This window comes from Phalaenopsis equestris, unplaced genomic scaffold, assembly GCF_001263595.1.
Source record: "Phalaenopsis equestris unplaced genomic scaffold, ASM126359v1 Scaffold000002, whole genome shotgun sequence".
Taxonomy (NCBI): domain Eukaryota; kingdom Viridiplantae; phylum Streptophyta; class Magnoliopsida; order Asparagales; family Orchidaceae; genus Phalaenopsis; species Phalaenopsis equestris.
The window spans coordinates 52,842,754-52,865,357 of NW_018164444.1; the positions used below are offsets into that span (position 1 = coordinate 52,842,754).

At 34.8% G+C, this 22,604-nt stretch overlaps 1 pseudogene; it reads right to left on the reverse strand.

Moving 5' to 3' along the window:
- Positions 1-20,432: 20,432 nt before the first annotated feature.
- Positions 20,433-21,526, reverse strand: LOC110018920 (annotated as a pseudogene).
- Positions 21,527-22,604: the final 1,078 nt, after the last annotated feature.

Below are 22,604 nucleotides of genomic sequence, written 5' to 3' on the forward strand. Positions count from 1 at the left end.
TATATATATATATATATATATATATGACTTTGATAAGTATCTTCCAACTAATTAAAATATTATGAACAAGGAGAACGATCTTATAAGTATGAAAATTGCATTAATAAAAAGGGAATGTATAAGAACGCATCGTGATACTGTCAAAAGAGTCGTCAAAAGACCCAAAGGTCTACCAAAATAAACAAGAACTAAAAGTAAATTATAAGCAAATAGAGCATATAGAAAGGTAAATAAATGAGCACACCAACATCTTATTTGGAGCAAACTCTCATTTTGACTTACTATGTTTCTGATATGTGATGAGACTAAAATCAATATCTAATAAGATTAAAATCAATATCTATTTTCTGACTCGATAGTGGTATATATCTTGGGATGAGATTCAAATTATTTTCAGTGACAATAAATATATTATTTAATAAAAGAATCAATTTCACTATTTTTTGAGTGGAGGTCTCTGCAATAAATAAAAGGGGTAGAGTCCATAAGAGAAGTGTCCATATGAGCCTCATTAACAAGATGATAAACACTCGAAGGTAACTTTTTTTTCTCAATTATGCTAAATTCTCTGCAAGAGGATGTATTTTAGCTGAAAAAACTGTAATTTCTTCAATAAAATGGAGCCATTTAAAATATGATCTTTTGCCAATAGCTCGTTTTTTAGTTCCAAAAGCCATAGTTCTATCAGTTTCAACAATACCAATGCCACCAATGGGTGATAAGGATAAGACATTAATCACAACAGTCCAAAGCTTGTTCGGTCAAGCCTTCAAACCATAACAAAAAGATTAATCAGAGCCACCAAAGGAAAGCCTCCTTTATTATAATACACACAATGTTTCCTACATTGTTAGCATGTACCGATACCAATGTAACAACTAAAATGCAATGAAGAAATAGCATTGTTTTTCTTATCTTCTCGTTCTCTGCTCTTTTCCTATCATTTCTCTGCTTAAGCTTTAACTCTCTGGCTTATACTCTATTTCAGCCTTTCAACGTGATATTAAAATTATGGAAGATGAAATGCATATCACTCAAATATTATATATTTACATGCCTAACACCTAAATTTCAATTGTTACGTATATGCCACCTTGACTTTAAAGTCTACTTAGATGGCACAATCATTAAACTGAACAAATATCTTCTCAATATCGATGGCTACAACACACCAATTTCTTATCCACCACATGCATGGTGGTTGACCAAAACCTTGGAGCAACCCTTTATTGATCATGCATCCATCCTTACAATTTTCTCTGACCGAATAACTAGTGCTAAAAATTGATCCACAATCAATCACCGCTTCAAGTCAAGTAATCACTCATGCATTCTCCAATTGATAAATTAAATCCATTACATGCCCATGAACCAACACCTTGCTGATATTGAGGCTAAAATCAATTGCAGTCATAAAAACCATTTAACCCAAAATATACCATTATCTAACTTTAAATAGTTTACCACCAAGCTACCAAGGATTCAGAACTATTCTCAAGTCAAATTGTTAACCAATTAGTTTGGATGATCTCTACCCAATGTCGTGCTTCGAAGAAAAAAAAATGGTGAATGAAGCATTTGATATCTCTAACAATCCTACTTGAACAACTCCTTGCTCAAGCATTTTATGCTTTGAAGGTAAACTTGGTGAATGAGGCATCTTCCAATCTGAAACCTATATGTTATGGTTTATTCTTGTCCAGACTTATCATATACAATCATTGTATTCAACAAGTACATGAGTAATCTGAATAAAGACCATTGGAAAATAGTTTGATAGATTCCTAACTATTTGAAAAGAGCAAAACATGCTTCTTGCAGTTTAAGTGAATGCCAAATAGAGTCATTGACTATATTGATTTAGACTTTGCTATAAATTTTGTTAGGAGATCACATACAATCTTTGTGGTTATTATTAGCGACTATGTGATTAACTCAAAAGCCATTTTGTAAAGCATAGTGCTATTGTCTACAATTGAAGTTAAATACATGATAATTACTAAAGCTTGTAAAGAGACTCTTTGACTGAAAATTTTATTTGTAGAGCTTTGTGAAAACTTGAATATTACACAATGATGTGCGACAATTGAAGTGTTATTTGTCTTACTAAAATTTGGATGTTTTATGAGAGAACTACACGTATTGATGTTTGTTATCACTTTTTTCATGAAATTATTGCTTTTGGTGACATTCTTAAGAGTAAAATTTGTACCCATGATAATCCTATTGATATAATAATTAAGACACTCGTAATTACAAAGTTTGAGTACTTCTTAGATTTGGTTGGTATTCATTATTTATCCTTAAGCTTTTTTTAATGGAAGAGATAGACAATACTTTATCAAAGATTAAAGATTTATTCAACATTCTTTTAGGAGTTTATTTCAAAACAAAGATTATTGAAATCTATAACATGAATTTTATGGGTCCCACTCACTATAGTATATAATTATATGCACGTGGATTGAAGGTCTCTACCATTGAATTGATCTTATAATAGCTTTCATATTACAATTTGTTTGCTTTTATCTTTATTAGCCCTCACTCAAGTAATATTCTTATCTCTGTGCACAAAGGATTATCCTCTTTTCTTAGTTCATATTTGTATGACATAATGCTCTCCACTTATAACTTTCTCTTTCGATATAGTGAATTTCCCTCATCGGCTCTTGATTTTTTTCATTTTAGATTTTTAATGTATAATGTGTGTTATTTCTCTTATTTATTTTATTATTTTTTGTATCAATTTTATAACAAACCAATCTCCATATGCTAATGAAATACTAAATAGAGTTGGTATAGCATCTAGCAAACCTATATAAAAACCAACTATAACAAAGATAGTATCCCCATACGCACATATATAGATTTCTACAACTCCTAAACTTAACCATTACTCATATAGATATTTTTATTTTCCATCAACAAGCCTTTAAACATATACACAAACCACTTCACTATTACTATCAATGTTTTCAATGATTACTTTGCAGCCTTCAAAGTATAATCATCACATTTAGCATGTTGATGACAAAAAAAAAACACATCTACATGCCTAATCTAACAATGATCGGGAAGATAACACCGCAAGCTACATATCTACAATAAGCTATTACAAATTGATCTCATGGTGTATCGAAAAAAAATCCATTGTGACTTCATCATCAAAAGAAGCTAGTTACCATTCACTTAACTTCACAACCATTGATGTCATATGGCTTCACCGCCTACTTCAAGAATTACAAGTTCTCTTATAGCACCCCGCCCACTTTATAGTAAAATGTCTCAACCTTTCACTAGCAAATAAAGAAAACTTTCAAGTCAGTACAAAGCATATAAAAATCAATCATCACATTATTTGTGATTACATTGAGTCTCAAAATATTTATGTACATCACATTTCCTCTCAATATCAACTCAAACTTATATATTGACCAAACCTCTCATCATTTCTCAATTTCACTAATAGCTTACTAAGTCGATGCTTCATGATAAGACAATCAACTTATTAGGGAGCATTACATTTCAAAGCCTATATCTTCATAGTAACTACGTATGTACTAACCATCCCAACCCATCTAGGCCTTCAATCAATTACAAACGAACAAATCAAGATGTTAAAGGATAACTGTGTGAGACTATGAAAACATAATGAAGAAAGAAGTTATTGTTCTTAACCTATCATTCTCTGCTCTTATCCTGTGTTTGCCTTGCTTAATATTAAACTCTATAGATTATGCTACACTTCAGCTCATTAATAGTTGACACATTCACAATTAATAAGTTATTGTGAAAAAACTAAGGAGAAGAATATCAATAGGTGATAGTCAAGTATAGAGATATGAATCATGTGAATATATATTAATGAGTGTATTATAGTGAATTAAATTCACTTATATATTGCAGAGACTACTGTGGTATACTCTATATATATAAGAGATGAGATAGAGATGAAGATTCCAGAGTTAGATTATATAGATAAGAGCTTTGGTAGTTGGAGATGAACTTTCAAGAGGAGAGAGGAGATACGAGATTTGTACTGCTTCACTATCTAGCATGAATTCACATAAGCACAACAATATGAATTTACATAAGTGTAGTAGGTTGTTACCTCCCCTTTAGTTAAGCATATGGAGTCTGATAGTTAACTTGTATCAAAGCTTATGAAAGTGAGAGGCGGATAGATATTTTGTTAGAATGTGTGTTACTTGATCTTGTGAATTATATGATTTATGATAATTTCCTTGGAGGATGTGTGATTCTAGAAAATGTTAATCAATATTAATGTGCTTTGTGCAAGCATAAGAAAAAAAGAGATTATGTGTGATGGACATGATGAATCTATTTTCATAGTGAAGAGGAGTTGGGTGCGAATTTGAGTTGTTGAACTCCTTAGAAACCATAATAGATAGAAAACATCTATAGTAGCCAAGCAGGTACATGTTATTTGGTTTCAGTGGATGATTATGCTATTGAGTTTTATTATTTTTTTTTTTCATTTGAAAAATCCAAGAGTTAAGTGTGTTATCGAGAAAAAAGGATATTGACCGGTTGGAAACCTCTGATCACTAGTGTCACATTCTTATTCAGAGTCACAATAAGAGATGAGGTAGAGATCACTATGGAGAGACTACCTGTGATAGTTCCATTCAGAGAGCATAGAACACATTTATTGAGTTCATAGCGGCAAAGTAGGATATGATTTATATGTCCACAGATTTGATTAGCAATAAAGGCAATGCATAAACGTGTAGTTGTCATATATTTTAGAGAGTCAGGGAAGTGATGATACTATTTAGGATCATGATAGACTCACTGGAGATAAGAGTTGGGGTTAATTTTTATGGTAGAGGAGTGAGTGCTGGTTTGCTTTTGTTCATGCCAAATTTGTGAAGGAGGTATGTAGTTTAGGCGCATGACTTTAAAATTATCTTGATTTTATATTGGATATTTAAAGCCCTAAATTTTTTAAAATAAGACCAAGCTATTTTAAGTGGAATGCTTGATAAAGTTTCGAAATGAGGGTGGAGATGCAGGTACATACAAATGTTATTTTGCAAATATATTAAGAAAAGATGAATGGACCAGGATGACTGGAGAAGGTGAAGTGCCATTGGCAAAGTGCTTGTTCTAAGTCAAAGAGCTTTTTGAAGGAGGCATACATAGTTCGTAGGTTACGTATCATGGAATCTCAATGGTTAAGTCACATAAATGGCATCTCCTAATTTTTTCATACCTAAAAAAATGAAAGATTTACATTCATACCACACAATTCTTATGCATTTTCATATCAATCACCCAAACTTCAATTTTACATATATATCATTTCACTTATTATACACACAAAAAAGTGTGTTTCACATTTAAAAATTTAATATATTTGATGTGATATGAAACATTTGGGCAATATAGATGTAAAAAGTAAATTTTAGGTATTAGATACGTAAATACGTGAGACTTGGGGTGTATGCATGTAAAAGCCTTCAAAAAAACTCTACTTACTTTGATTCACCACAGCTTTATGGGCTCACTTATCCGGGCCTGTCGGAGCCCATGTTTGAATACAAAGTTGAATGGAATTCAAATTGTATGTATAAGAAACAATTCATGTGTGACAAAATTTGAAAATATATATGAAAGAACTATTTTATTAAAGGAAATATTCAATAAATTTAAATGAATGAAATGTCAGGAAGAGTAAGAAATGTGGAGTTTATGAAATCAATGACATTGAATTATGAACAAACAGAAATGGTAGATAAAATTTTAGATGGACAGAAATTGCTTCAAAATGATTTTTGAATCATAAATTTAAATCCTTGCTCATACAATGCTCAGCATGAATGAAGAGAAAATGAAAATTCATTATGATGATCCTCAAACAATTTGGATAACCTTAATGATAACGATTCTACACGTGTCTATATATAATCCTAACTAAACTATAAGAATTAAGCATATTTGTGTGGGTTATATTGGACTCAAGACAAAGACAAATCCGACTATATTTAAGAGTTATTGTCGGATTTGCGTCTGATTAACGTTCAATTTTTTTTGTTGTTAAATCGGGCATCAGTAATATTAATTTCGTCCACTTTGCGTCGAATATTCTGATGCAAATAATTTGTGTCAGATTTGCTTCGAAATGCGCGTTGAGTTTTGCGTCTGAACATATCGGATGATGAATCATGGCGTCGTATTACCATCAACTTTGTCGCATAAAATATTTTGGATGACAAAATATTATTGTCAACTTAGCGTCAGATTTTGCGTTGAAAAACATATGCAAATTGGACGCAAACCTGTACCACAGAAAAGAAACCTAAAAGAAATATTACATTTCCACAACCTATACAAAAACATATTCTACATCACATATCATATTATATTCAGTCATATCACATATCAAATATCTAAACAATATCATTAAGAAAAATAAGATACTATCACAAATCATCTCAAATAAAAATGAAAAAGTTCAAAAAAAAAATCACAATAAATGTTCAAAATAATATGAGGGAGCTGATGTTAGACATGTTCTATCTAGATATTAGAAAAAAATTGTTGTCAGTTGGGGCCTTAGAGGCTAAAGGCTACACGATAGTAATTGAGACATGAGTTATGATGATATGTCATGGAGCATTGATTTTTCTATCTTTAGGATAGTACATTAACTAGAACAGCTATCATTGCTGATGAGTCCTCAAACATCATTATATTATGCTATATGCAACTAACACATGTTGGAGAGTCTTCATTTCAGGCTTTGTTGAAGCAATGATTGATCAAAGAGCAAGACCAACAAGCTTAATTTTTGTGAATATTGTATGTTCGTCAAGAAGACACGTGTATCATTGGGTACTGTCATCAATATTACAAAGGATATTTTAGAGTACATTCATAAAGATGTTTGGGGCTCGACGAAGAAGACAACATTCTACAGGAACAAATATTGTCTCTTTTATCAATTATTACTCCAAATATATTTGAGAGTACACCATGAAGCGCTAAAGTCGGTTATTGGAGATTTTCATAACTTAGAGGAAGTGAATTGAGAGCCAGACTAGTACAATGATATGTTGTATTAGATCAGACAATGGGGGCAAATACGCATGGATATGTTCTTACGAGAGTATCAGAAAGCTAAGATAGAACAACACTTAAGTTTAAATCAATGTCCTAAAAATGATCATAAGATGAAAGATATATGATTGGTTCCTTGTGATAGTGCAGTGGGCAGTCTGAAGTATGTCATAGTTTGTATTATACCAAACATTGCACAAACAGTTGGTATTGTGAGCATGTTCCTGCATGATCCAAAAAAGAGTCATTAACAATATTTCAAGAGTATTATGAGTTATTTGAAATGTACAATTAAATTCAACTTGAGATTTGAAAGCCATTTATATATTATTGATTTATGTACATGTTATGTTGATTCAGACTATACAGATGATGTGAATAGATGCGGGTCTACTACTGGCTATTCAATTTATTTATATTAGTAGGAGGTCTAGTTAGTTCAAGATTGATTCTTCAGTCTATTGTTACTTTATCTACTATGGAGGTTGAGCACATAAAAGTCATGAAAGTAATGATAAAAGTGCTATGGAAGTAGGGCGTAGTGGATGACTTGGGAGTTGATAAAGATTCTCTAACGGTGTTTAGTGATAGTGCAATGTTTTTATTCTTAATATCAGTTCATCATGCTTGTGCTAAGCATATTGATGTGAGATATTACTTTGTTCATGACTTGATTGATAATAACAATGTTCTACTAAAAAAATAGATATGAATAATAATCGAGCGAACATGCTCATAAAGGTACACGAGTTATGAAGCGCACCTACTGCACTAGAAGTTTGATGAACATTTGAGCTCATGATTGATTGCTCATTCTAGCATTTTGAAGAAGCGCGTGAGGTTTAATTCCTTCAGTAAAGGAGTACGAGGCAACCATCCTGCTGCAATCATTGTGGTGCTGGGGCTCATTTTGGTCTTGGTGCAGATTATAATGAAAAGTATTGATGCGTGCTAGAATATTCGCGGCGGTAGAGTAACAAATTATTGTCTTAGCGTTGTAAGAAAGTTCAGCACACACACAGATAAATAGAAAAAAACGATGTTGACTCTAAAAGTTTTTATGCGGAAATTCATTATTGATTGATGATTACAGAAATCTCTTATCCCACAGACAAGAAATGATAACTATATTTCTTAGATTACAATGTCAACTAACAGCGTCGGTAGGTGGTGATTGATGATGGTAGGTGGTGGTCAACGATGGTCGGCGGTGGTCGACGATGGTAAGTGGTGGTCTTCTGAGGTCGGTGATGATCGTCGGCGATTGACAGCGGTCGACGACGGAGGTCAGCTGTGGTCGATGACAATCGGCGGTGGTGTTGAGCTGCAGCTTCTCCTCAAGACCTCAGGCTTTCTCTAGACTTCCTCCTCTCTCATGAGAGGGATGAGGCTGTATTTATAGTGTTCTGGGTACTTAATGCAGGAATATAAACCATTTTTTATCGGACGATCCGCAGAGCTTCCCTTGATATACGACATTTAATGGACATTTGAGTGCTATAATGATGTCAGAATTGGGAGATCTTGAACTCGTTGGATTTGTCTTATCGAGCCGCTCGATTTGAGTATAAACTTTTCAAATTTGACAGCTGTTTGATTTTCCAAATGCATTCATAAATCTTCTAACTGTGGTTTAATGACTTGATCTGGGCTTGATTTGACTTGGATTGAGCTAGTTTTTATATCATTATGTATGTCTCATCGAACCAGTCAGTTTGACTATAAGTTTGCTGAAATCGGAGCTCTGGATTACTTTTTATTAAGATTTAAATGTTTCTTGCTTAAAATATCATCTTGAGATTCGTGTCATGCCTCGAGATTTGTGTTGGATGATAAATTTTTTTTGGTGGTGTATCAAGTATTAAATCTAATGATTATAAATTATAAAATGTGCATATTAGTAATATTGATATTAAATAACTTAATTTCAGGAGATATGATAATATGATATATATCTTATAAAATCAAATTAAAGGAGAAATAACTATATGGTCTTTCCTATATTTGAAATGTTCTTAATTTATATATTATAATTCTCTTATTTATAGAAGGGGTTATGGAGAATTTGTGGTGTATGTTGAGTTGTAACCATAATTTTTTCAGTTTTTTTTTGCAACTTCCCACCTTTCAATAGTAGAATAATCTATCCCCATGAACTTAGGCTGATTGTGTCGAACCACATAAACCGCACAATGTGTTTGATTGTTTATTTGTTGTTGAAATTTATTTTCTATATTTTTTTTACACAACAACACGCTCATTCAATTCCTTTCTCTATCTCTCTCTAGATCTTTTTTCTCCCCTACAATAATTTTTGCTCAGTTTTGGCAAGGGCCCAAGAGGCCGTGACAATAATCTAACCCTAGACAAGTGGAATCCTCCTTCTCATACCAACTAAACTTAGAACCTTATCATATTACGCGAGTAGCAACAACAACTCAACCCACTTCCACGTAAACCCAGTATCAAAAATCCAGTTTTAGATCACCAAATACAACTCCAACCCATGCAGCCAAGCAAACAAACAAAAATAAATCTATTAAAGCCAGCATCATGCATGGAATCAATCGACTACTGCTACAATTAACCATTAAAACTAAGGAAGAAATGAGCAGATTTTTATCATGTTTATTTCTGCTTGTATGCTCTTTGGTCGTCACTACAATCGTCCCTTGCCTATAGTTCATCAACTCGAAGAAGACAGCATCAAACGGCTGCTGTAAGCCCGATAAATCTCTTTCAAGATCAGAAGTCCAATGCCTATGTAGCTTTTTGGCCTTTAGCAGCTCGAAGACAAATCAGACGGGAGTGAAGTTCTCTCAGGCTTAGCTATTGCCGGCCAGAAGTGGAGAGAAGGTTGCTATTGCAATATGCAAAAGTAACCTTGTCTTGTAAATTGAAAAGATAAACTATATATGCAGCATTTGATTAAGAAATGCAGTGCTTATTGTATAAAACATTATCTTAATTTATTAGAATCTAATTAAATATGAATTAATCTCAATTGGACACAATAGTGAACAAGTATTAAGGCTGCTCGTTGTGGATAAAAACGGAAGATTTATATACATACCACTTAATTCTTATATATTTACATATCTAACATCAAAACTTCAATTTTTACATATATATATGTCACCTTATTTATGCATCAAAAGAGATATTTTACATTTTAAAAGTTAAAATAGTAATATATTTGTTGTAATATGAAAGATATGGGTGGTATAAATGTAAGAAAATAAAGTTTAGGTGCCAGATCTGTAAATACATAAAATTTCAGTTAGTTTTGAGAGAATTTATGTTGTTCAAAACTAATGATAATTTCTAAAAATACATTTACAGCATGAAGATAATTTTGATATTAAATCCAACGCGTTCAAGGATGCGCAGTACTGCTCTAAGGTTAAGGGCCCTTTTGGGTCAGCTTATTGGTGCGGCGGCATTTTGAAAACGCACCTGGTCTGTTTGGGTAAACTGGGTTTTGACAACTTATGCATTGAAAACGCTGAAAACAGTGTTTCCACACCGCACATCTCTAGGTGCGGTGACAGTTTTCTGGCAGTGGTCTGGCTTTTCCAAAAAAATAAAAATTTGTAATAGTCACCGCAGCTAGTTTATCAGCTGATTATTCTTAATCAACTTATCTGCAGATTATTCAATAAGTTGCAGCAGCCCCAAACAGACCTTAAGTACCTTATTTTAATGTTTAGGTCATTTTTTAAAGTAAATTAATTTAGTTAAATTTACTAAAGCTTCTGAAGGATGATGAACATAAACTTAAAAATGTTTAAATTATTATCGATATTTCATAAATTTTATGAATTTATTCTGATTAATTTATTTTTATTTAGCTTAATTTTATATTTATTTTGCTTATCATATATTTTTAATATACGTAAAATCATAAATGGAGCATATTTTTTTATTAGTGATCATGTACATAAATTACTAATAATTTTGAAGGACGGACGCATAAATTGTCCGCATGCAAACGCATGCAAACACATAGATGCCAACACACCCACACGCACACAAACTTGCATATGCATAAACAAATAATTCATTCAGATATAAGCCCATATGAGAGGAAAAATTTTCTTTCGGGGCTCCGGACGTAGCTCTATGTGTGGACTCCAGTAATATATCGTCATGTGTACTACATTGCAGAGGTTATTTCAGAGTTATTGAAGTGTCACCACCGAGCTTATCTCGGGGTTATTGAAGTGGAATATTTAAGTTTCTCTTCAGTAATTCCAAAATAATCTCCGCGGTGTTATTTCAGAGTTATTGAAGTGGAACCGCAGAGGTTATTTCAGGTTATTTATGGGTTATTATGGAGTCCACGGTTCAACTTTAATAATTTTTTAGGTGGGCCTGATAAAACACACATGACGATATATTACTGGGAGTTCGTAAGTAGAGCTACGTACGGAGTCCGAACAGAAAATTCTCCGTACAGAAAATTTTTTCCACATAAGGACGGCGTTCATAAACCACGCAGAAGCATCTATGTGCATCACCCATTCCCTTTAGGTCGTGCACGCATGCATGCATGGAAAGCATTTCAAAGTTGGCACGTGTAAGTGTCTCTTACACATTCAAATTTCTTCATACACATGTCACATAATTCACACATAATTCATACATTTAAATATGCACATATTATTCAAACCGAAATGCTCGCACATTTTTCATCTAAGTGTTTTCTTGCTTGCACGCATGCAAGAATGCACGAAGAAAAAGGGCAAATATATATGTGCGCATGCACATGCACCCTTATTTTACACGCAAGCACACATTTCACTGAAGCACACCCACATGTAAATATTCTGCACATGATTCATACATAAGAATACATATAGATAATTCAAACAATCAAAGGTATGCACACGTTGTTGCATACCTACACTTGCACACAATTCACACACACATTCAATGAAAGTTATAAGTCAATGGGCTCAAGAATATCGCATGCCTAAAATATTCATGGCTTGTTAGTTAACATCATTAGATTGGAAAAAACGTTGATATTTTAATAATTCATTCTCTAACTCTAAATGAAGCTTTTAAGGGGGTTATTTTGAAAGCATGCTAATTTCAAATAATTATTCATGTTTCAAAATAATTATAATCTAGCTCTAATCTGCAAAAAATAGTTTCGTTGTCTACTACAGAAGCTGAGTATATAGCAGTGTCGGAGGTTGCAAAGGAGATGATATGACTATAGAGCTTCTTGAAAGAATTTGGCAAGAAGGATCAGATGGGCATACTCTACATTGATAGTCAGAACGACATATTCCTTGATAGGAATCCAGCATTTCAGTCCAGGACTAAGCACATTCAGATCATGTATCACTTCATACGATCATTGTCGGATGACGGACAGTTGATGCTTGAGAAAATTGGTGGAAGCAAGAACTCTGCTGATATGTTGACAAAGGGTGTTACTCTAAAGAAACTGTAGTTCTGCGCAGCTTCAGTTGGTCTTTTAGCTTGAAGACAGAGGACTTGAGTTGCAGAGGTAGAGGAGTCATGTTAGAAGAAAATGGCTACGCCACCAGTGGAGGATATTTGTTTGAGAAAGGACGTTGCAGTATGGGAATCGGTCTCCAAGTGGGAGATTTGTTGTGTGGAGCCTGACACAATTAAAAAACTAAAAAACAAATTATCCTTACCCCCTGCTCCCGCCTCCCATCCCGAACTACTCTTCCCATTTTTCACGAATTAGTTTCCCCCGTCTCCGCCTCCTGCAGTTCGCGAAAAACTGTTCACCTCGTCTCCGCCTCTCTTACTTGCGAAATAGAAGTTCGACGATTCTTCTCTCTCGCTCGCTGCAGTTTGCTCCTCCTGTCATGTTCGTAAAACAAGAAAGGAGATTTCTTCTTGGATTCTTCTTCAGGCTTACGGGAAGCAAAAGACAGAAAAATATGTGGTTTTTGTACGGTGCTCTCTCTTAGTTGTTTTTGCATGTTTGACAGAAGGAAGAAGAAGATAGTGTAAGAAGAATGTCGTTCTCCTTGATTTCTTCTTGGTAGATTGTGGCAGAAGAGAAATAGGTTTTTCTCTTGTACGTTTTTCTTCTTCTTCGGTATATCTCGGTGTAGAAAGAAGAGAGAAGAAGTGAGAGAAATAGTTCGCTCTTGAAATTGGAGACGATCCACAAGTGTAAATTCCTCAATTAGTAAAATCCTTTGCAACTCCTTGGATGCAGGCAATTTGTCAAACCACGTAAATCAGTGTGTTCTTTTGGTGTGAATTTTGTCATTCTATTTTTCGCTTCGTCGTCGATCGTTTTAAATTTTCAATATACCACAATATATATAAGGCAAAATATGTCCACTTCGTGTTTCTAGCGAGACAACGTTAGAAATGTTAAAGACAAAAATTATTCAATCATTGAAGTATGATAGCTCAAATTTCATGGCGAACATAATGTATTATTTTCCTGTAGAAGAATATATATATATGTATGTATATATATGTATGTATATATGTATGTATGTATGTATGTATGTATGTATGTATTGATGGGCCGGCTAAGTTAAATAACATTAAGTGCGGGTAGTATTTTCAGAAATTATTTGGGGGCAATTTTTTTTCTATTTCCTTCTCCTATTAGGTTGGGTTGTTTTGTTAACATTTATCATTGCTAGACTTTTTAATTGGATTCATTTATATATAGAGACGGATTATATATTATCTTAGAATAAATAGCAAAATATAAGGAGGCTACATGGAATATGTTACCTTGTTTAAATAGAATATGGAATGTAATTGAGACAGTTATGCTAAACATCTTTTGGAGTTTTATTTACAGGGAAGAAAACTTACCAGCTGATTGGTTGGCTAAAAGAGATCATATGGGGGTGGATGTTGGTTTAAAGGCCCCAAGAAATCTTAAAGTTCTACTTCACGGCAACCTTCTGAACCTTCCTTACATTAGAAATTAAAATTTTATTCTTATACTTGAATCTCTTTTTTTTTTTCCTTTTGTGGTTATTGGAAAACTGGTAGAAACCATAAGGCTGGCAATATTCCTCTTTTGACAAAGGAAATGATTTCTGAAAATTTATTTTCATACACTTCTGAATTGATTTCTGGAAATTAAAGGAAATGACTTAAAGGGAACTATTACATGGTTGCCGATTTTGATTTTGAATGTTTATAATTTCAGATTGTGTCAATTTTTTTCATAGATAGTGTTGTTTTTTTACATTTTGTGTAAAGAATGTGAAAAATGATTAGAAGTAGAATTTTCCGAATACATCTTGGCTCGATGAAAAATTTACTACAGTATCACTATTGCGAATAAGGAAACACGGTTGAGCTCGAAAGGATTCAGCAGGAGAAAACAAATCGAAGATTGAGGAGGAATGGATTTTGGCATTTCTTAGGTTTTGCATGGTTGGACAACATATGATTCCAAGTCGGGAGACCTGGACTATTCTCTTTACTTTGGAATGACATTGAGAAGGAAATTGAGATACATATCAAACATCTCTAATTTTCGACTCTTACCTTGGCTACAAAAAGTTAAATTGCATAATATCTTTATAATATCTTTTCTTTTCTCTTATTATTGTGGTTTTCATTACTTACAGTTTGGAGTTGACGGTATTTCCTTTTAGGCAAGGATAATTTTATCCTATAAACTTATCTGATGTATTTTCAATGATATTAATATATTTGCCTAAAATATATATGTATATATATCTATATATCTAATCAAGAGAATAATGTCGCTTAACTAATTCATCATGTGGGAAATGCATGCCCTCAACAGATTAGCTTCAATATAGAAGTGTTTGACACGTTTTTGTGTAAGTTTAAGAAAAGAATAGCTCTTATTTAAAGCAGTATGGCACTTACTGATTGGTCTTTATAAGCTTTTCTTCCGCTGTAAACCACACAACGTGGAGTTTAGCTGTTACAATTTGATTTCCATAAGCCTCTATTTTCTGCTGTTAAACTTATCATCTGTTATGTTTATCTGTTAGGATTTCTTGCTTGTATGACCTGCAAGTCTGCTTTGAATATTTGACAGAATTTCGGTGGAGAGGCAATGAAAATTGTATATAATGGTGGTCAAGGGATTGTGGACCTGGAGAAATGACAATTATGCAGCAATTTTGTAAGGGTTTATATGTTGTTAGGATGTTACAGATGCGACCAAACAAACAAAATAAATTCTAGGACGTTAAGTTATATACAAAATTTTCTGTCAGTTTGCGCACATTCTTTAAGGTTTAGGGTCAATAGTCATTTTTCCTATAAGCGGCACGATGAGATCTAAGGAATTATTTGATTTTTTAACGTTTGTGAAATTAGATAATAGGGGGTTTTAATTAAATTATTGCTCAAAATATTGAATAAAATATTTTAATTATCTAAATTTTAGATATAATATTTTAATCGCCCACAACATTAAATGTAACATGTTAAGCATTGTTGAATTCAAATTCGTGCTGCGAGACATGCCCAAGGCAGAATTGTAGGAACCAGAGGGAGAAAATAAAGCAAAGTAAAAGAGCACTCACAAACTTGCCCTGTAGAGACGAACTAAGGTATTCTCAAGCTCTGTGACCCATTTTATATATGAAAAATAAGAGTTACAAAAATGGAGAGAGTTCTCCCTTCATAATATGGATCAAGATAGAAAAATCAAAAAATTCTCCCTTACATGCACTAAACCCCTTATTTATAGAGGATGGAGGGTTATTAGGTGAAAAATTAAATATTTGTCTATGCTTTAATGAAGAGATTACAGAATATTACAATCTTTTGATGTATATTTTTATATTTTTAACTGAGTACGACAATTTTTGTTATTAAATGAAACTTTGATTCAATCAGTCTTTAGGTTGACCGGACATTGGGTCGGCCGGTCCTTTTGTCTGAGCACTCGGCTATCTTCGCTATGGGATGTCAGTCAGCTATGAGAACAACAGTCGGTCAGCCATATAGCGGCCAATCAACCTTGCTTGCTCCTTGTTAATCCCTGGAGAGCTAGGGGGAAGTCATTAAAAGAGCCTTATCTTGACACTCGTGGGTTTGTCGAGGGTGTTAGACCATGGTCTAGCTGTTGTGGACAATCTTCATTCGGTCAGCATAGGAGGATCATCGTTCGATCGCCTGTGTATCATTCGACTATTAGTTCCTAAGTCGGCCTTAATTAGCCTTTGATCTGGAGCATCATATTGCCTCAAGATATGTGGAGGTCATTTACCAATGTTTTTAAATAATATTTCAGGAATAATATTTAGTAACAACAGATGTTCATCATATCGATATATTTTAATAACACATACATTTAAGAAAATTTATTATTACATATTAATATATGTAGCATTAGCATCATCTTGATATAATATAACTGAATAAAATAAAATGGTTAATAAAATATAAAGAAAAAAATTATAAAAAAATCTTATTCATGTTTATTCAAGTTGTGCCACGTGTCTTCGATTGCACTAGGGACAAGCACCAATTGGTTCGACAAAAATAAGCAGCATTTACATACATACCACATGCACAATTCTTATTCTTATGTATTTGCATATCTCTCATCAAAACTTTCATATTTATACTCATAACCCTCAAATCTTTACAATCACATCAAAACTAACATTATTATCATTTCTTAAATATGAAATACAACTTATCCTGCATAGATTTAGAGGACCAAAGTATTATATTTGTAAATAAAAAGCTTAGTTGGCAGATATGTAATTGCATAAGAATCGAATGCTAAGAAGTCTAGTGGTCAAAATGAAATAAAAAGAAATTTACAGACATCACTCGATTCATTTGTATTTACATATGTAACACCTAAATTTTAGCTTTACATACATATGATCTAACCTATATATGTATTAAGAGGTGTATTGACTTTAGCAGATCGCCGGGCCAAGCGACCGGTGACAGCCATAGAGGAGGAGGACGACGAAGACGACTAGGAGAGAGATAAGGGGTAGTTTTTTTTTTTATATATTTTATTTTATTTGTTAGCATTAGTTTGAACAGTTGTTGTGGAATTTGTGGTTAATTTTGTTATTCTTATTTGGGACAATTTATTACAGTATATTAATTTTTATTAATGATATATATTTAAGTTTGATTTGTGCTGATATGGCTGGATAAAATGTGGTTGAGCTATGAATTTTTTATTGTATGCAGGATGTGGAAATGTAATTGCTCTTTTATATTTTTTTTTTCTAAGTTGCAGGATTGCGTCTGATTTACGTCAGCTTTGCGTCAAATAATCTGATTCTAAATTGAAAAAAATACTCCGCCGTTCTTTGATATTTTATGCACCAAATATGACGATAATCTGATGTATTATATTATCGGGTGATGTTTTCAGATGTTAAATTTGATGCACGTATAACCTAAACAAATCCAACGATAATACTTACTTTGTGTGAATTATTTGGATGCAAAATGGACAGAACTATCATTATCGACTCCGATTTACTCGTAAAAAAAATTGGATTTAAATCCGACGATAAATCTCAAATATGGCCGGATTTGAGTTTGATATGCGTCTGATATGATTAATGCAAATTTATTTAATTCTTGTGGTGATCATAGGAAACCAACATTCTTCATTTACCCGTAGGCGAGATGGTTGTGACATTACAAGATGTAATGATGATATTAGACAAACGAGTTTATGGCCCCATATTCGTTGAACTGACTGTGGATAAGGGGTGGGCATATTGGTCGGACGACTATGATGACTTATTTGATAGCCGCACCATCTTAGAAATGATGTACTATCATCCAAATCATCCAAATGATATGTTGACATTTCATATGGGACAGGCTGAGGCACATACGTACGTGTCGCTTGCGTGTTTGAGATGGAATTTCAATCAAGAATCTTACCTAAATTTGTCAGATATCACCTTCCAAAGGCATGTCCGAGCTTACCTACTTTCTATAATTAGCTTCTTTTTTATTTTAGCCATGTACTGGTAAGCGATCCATTTGTATCAGTTGATAATGATGAAAATTTTGATAATATTTTTCAAATGCTCTATTAGAAAGTAGTAATGAGAAAGTTATATAGGGAGCTGAATGAGGCTATAAAGTCTTAAATATACATTATAGTCTAATATTTGAATCTATTGTGTTTAAATTCAAACATAATGTAGAATACTGTAGAATATTTTGGAATACTTTTATTAATATGAACGGGGGTATAAATAACCCTTACAATAATCATATAATAGGAAAAATAATAAAAAAGAAAATAATATGAAAGGAAAGATATATCACCTGATATCTCCAATAATTAATTCATATTAATTATTAGAAGACAATAAGAAATAATATAAATTAGAAAAACAAATAATTTCTAATATATGAAAAGAAAATATCTCTTTATATTAAGGAAAGAATTTATTACTCATAACGAAGAATAAATTATTTCCTATTATAAGTCTTAACAGGAAAGACAATAAATCTTATAATTTAAATTAGATATTTCAACACTCCCCCTCAAGTTAAACATGGTTGAAAATTATATTCAACTTGAATTTGAAAACATAGACTGTGGTATGCTGACTGGACAGGTAACATTAATTTGCCAATACGAAATTCCAACAATCCTCAAACCGTAAGTGTTGAAGCCGAATGTCCCGAAGCAGAGAATGTCGAAGTCGAAGAGTGTCAAAGCCTAAGAGTGTCGATGCCTGAGAGCTCTGAAGCTGAGAATGTCGAAGCCTGAGAGTGGTCTGAACGAGGGCTAAGCTCGATTGATGAATTTGTAAGTCACTGATTGATTGATAATTGCGTGAAAGCAACAAGAAGACTGCAATAATGTTGCAAGAGAGATGCAGGAAAGCTGCAAGAAGGCTTTAGGGAGGTTGCAGGAAAGCTGCAAGGGACTAACGACAGCGCTCAGAAAAGTTGTAGTGCTCAGAGAAGACTGCAATAATGCTGTAAGAAAGAACAGTGCTTTCCTTGGGAAGAGCTGGTCGAAATATGTTGGGAAAATTTTGTTGAGGTAGATCCAATGACGAGAAAAGCTGCATGAGGGTGGTCCGACAGCGGGAAAGGTTGTAGGGGAGAGAACCGGCTGCATGAGTAAGCCCGAAGTTCCAGTCGGCAGCAGATATGTCCGCAGGATGTTCTGGTGACAGGAAAGGCCGCAGGAGGGAATTTCACCGGCAGGAAGGACTACATGAAGGAGTTCTAGTAGCAGGAAAGCCATCAAGGGATAGGTACCGCTGTAGATAGGTGCTTCGACGGTCCTGGAAGGAAATCGGGAGGTCTGACGGCTGGAAGATCTCACAGGAAGGATCTGCGACTGAAAAAACTGCAGAGAAACGACCATGGGAGAGCCCGCAAGGAAGCCAATGCTCTGTGTGGTTCTACGGGGGACAACGATTTCCACAAAAGAATGAAAATTGGGATTTCAACTGTAGATCTTCCGTGATATGCACTAGAGAGAGAAAACAAATCTCATTGGCGGACCAAAATTTCTACTAGAAAGAGAAAATAATGTCTGTTGTTTGCTGAAAATGCAAGCCTGCAGTTGCCCAAATGCCTGCGCAGGGAAAACCAATGAGATCAAAATAATGTAGTGAACCAGACACCTATGCAAGGAAAAAATTGAGGCACGGCAAAGGCTGCAGAAATTGACTTCGACGACTGGCAGCGCCTGCATAGGGAAAAAGTGAGGTGCAACAGAAGCTACAGGAGTTGTCGGATGCAGAGAAGAATGTAGAGAGGTTTCCGGTTCTAATGGCTATTTGGAGAAGGTCCGGTTGGAAACGCAGCTCCCTCTGATGCTTGGGTAGGGAAGAAAAGATACTGCAGGTGAAATGGACGGCTTGTTCGATCCACGACAGCGATATCTTCGGCGAAATGATGATGAGGCAGGTGGCGGCATCGCTGGTGACGCCCTCGCGAGTTCACTGAATTTGCTTGAAATGATCTTGATGATGGTGTCGAATTCGGCTTCGAAGGAAAAAGGGAGAGCGGAACAGCCGAAGGAGGGATGATCGAGATGAACCAGATCTGCTGTCGAGGAAGAAGAAGATGTAGGAGATGAGCATCATGATGGCAGGGATAGCCAAGCCTAGGGTCCGCTCACATTGCTGCTCACATTGCTCTGGATATAGATAATGAAGGTTGAGGAGATCATAACTGCAATGGTGAAGGTAAAATTGTACCAGTTGAAGAAGCCGATGATTCCTTTTTTTCTCACAAGATAAGATCTGTAGAGGAGAAACGAAGAACATCAAATAGATTAAAATATAAAGCTTCAAATTTGAACTGATCTGATCACAAATGTCGATGAAGGAACTGAATCATAGAGATAACCAAATTAAAATTAGGTGTTAGAAAAGAGAAGTAGAAGAACGATGAAGAAGAGAACTAAATTCCATTATTTTTTCAGCTTTTTCTTCAGATCCCTCCTCAAAGACGAAGAACGGTGCTCTGCAGATCTTCACTGAGAAGCGGAAGTAGGTTGAGATCGACCGGAAGCGAATTCTGGATGCCACATCTCCATCGTCAACGACGGAAGAGGAGGAGCCGCAGTCGCTGTGGTAGTCTTCTTCGCCGATTAGAACATGTAACGACCCCAGATTCGCGGGCGGCCGGGTCGACGACGGCCGGGGGATGGAGAGACAAGGACCGCTGAAGAACTCCACTGTACTGTTCATACCGCTCGACGCTGGACGCGATGGCGCCAGACCGCTTTTCTTCTCGCCGGAGCCAGTGGACTTACAGGAGGTGTCAAGGGAGGCAAGGCAGCCACGCACGATGTCATCTATGTAGATGAAATCGCGGGCTAGATCGACATGATCCTTTCCGCGGTAGATCGTGATCGGTTTTTCTGCGAGAATGGCTTTCGTGAAGGAGAAATAGGTCATATCAAGGCGTCCCATAGGGTCGTACACGGTGAATAATCAGAGGTCGGTGATGGAGATACCATAGATGTAGTTGTAGGTGTGTGTGATCTCCTCACCGGCTTTCTTAGTAGCGGCATAAAGAGACGTGGAACGATCGGTGAAGCCGGATTCGGAGAAGGGGGATTTCTCATTGAGACCGTAGACGAAGGAGGAAGGTGCCCACACTACGGCGGGTTGTGGATCGAAGATTTAACAGTTTCGAGGAGGGAGACGAGGCCGAAGATGTTGGAGTGGATGTAAAAAGAGGGGTTTTCAATGGCGTAGTGAACGCCAACTTGAGCGAAGGGGTGAAGGACGTGGGAGAAATGAACGATAGAGGAAGTCCCGATGCGGCGAGGCTCGGTATCCTTCCAATCGAAAGAGGTGAGAGGACCGCATAACTCAGAGTTTTTGTTACCATTAAGGAGAGACTTAAGCTTGACGCGTGAAGAATCATCGGCAATCTGCCAGATACGGAGGAAGTCGACAGAAGTAGCGAGGAGGTCCTGCCGGAGGCAGTCTAGATCAAGGACGAACATGGTCTTGGTGGGAGGATACGAATGATCGAAGCTGAGATTGGGGTCCGAACGGATCTCCTCAATGGAGTCATTGAGTTGACTTCGAATTGGAAGATGGAGTTATTGCCGTCAGAATCCCACTTTCCTCCACAATCGCCTCTCTTGATCAAGAAAAACTCGTTACTCCCCTCCCTTCCTGCACAGAGGATGGTAGGAAGGGAGTCCGACAATTCTCACAGGAGGGTCGATGGCTAAAGTACGAAACTAGACTCTGATACCAAGTTTAAATTCAAAAATAATGTGGAATACTGTGGAATACTTCAGAATACTTTCATTGATATGAACGGGGGTATAAATAACCCTTGCAAGAATTTTATAATAGAAAAAATAAAAAAAAAGTAAATGTTATGAAAGGAAAGATTTATCACCTGATATCTCGAATAATTAATTCATATTAATTATTATGAGATAATAGGAAATAATATAAATTAGGAAAACAAATAATTCCTAATATATGAAAAGAAAATATCTCCTTATATTAAAATTGAAAAGAAAATATCTCCTTATATTAAAGAAAGAATTTATTCCTCATAACTTAAAATATATTATTTCTTAGTATATGTCTTAACATGAAAGATAATAAATCATGTTATTTAAATTAGATATTTCAACATATTGTAAGTTTGATATTGATATGTTCCATATAGACAGATCAATGCTTGAAGTCCCTTCCCTGACAGAGATTAATGGGAGGAGTTTTGGGTCCAGGTGTATCTTTTATAGGCGTTTTAAATAATACTTTACAAAATTTTTACGCCAGCAGAAGTTGATAGTAAAATGAGCGTCTTGTTTGTGAGCAGCGGTTATGTCACATTTCAGTCTACCAGATGACTTCGTTGGGTTGTTTAGTGCCAAGTTTTTTGAATTTTTACTAGTATTTTATTATATATATGTGTGTGTGAGTCCATCTTTGGGTGGTAAGTTGACAGACAGTTGCGTTATAAGTCGTAAGACCCATCTGACCCCAGTTTGATCTCTACAGCGATGGATAGCACGTATGAGGAACGGTATTTTCAAATACCACCTTTATATATATATA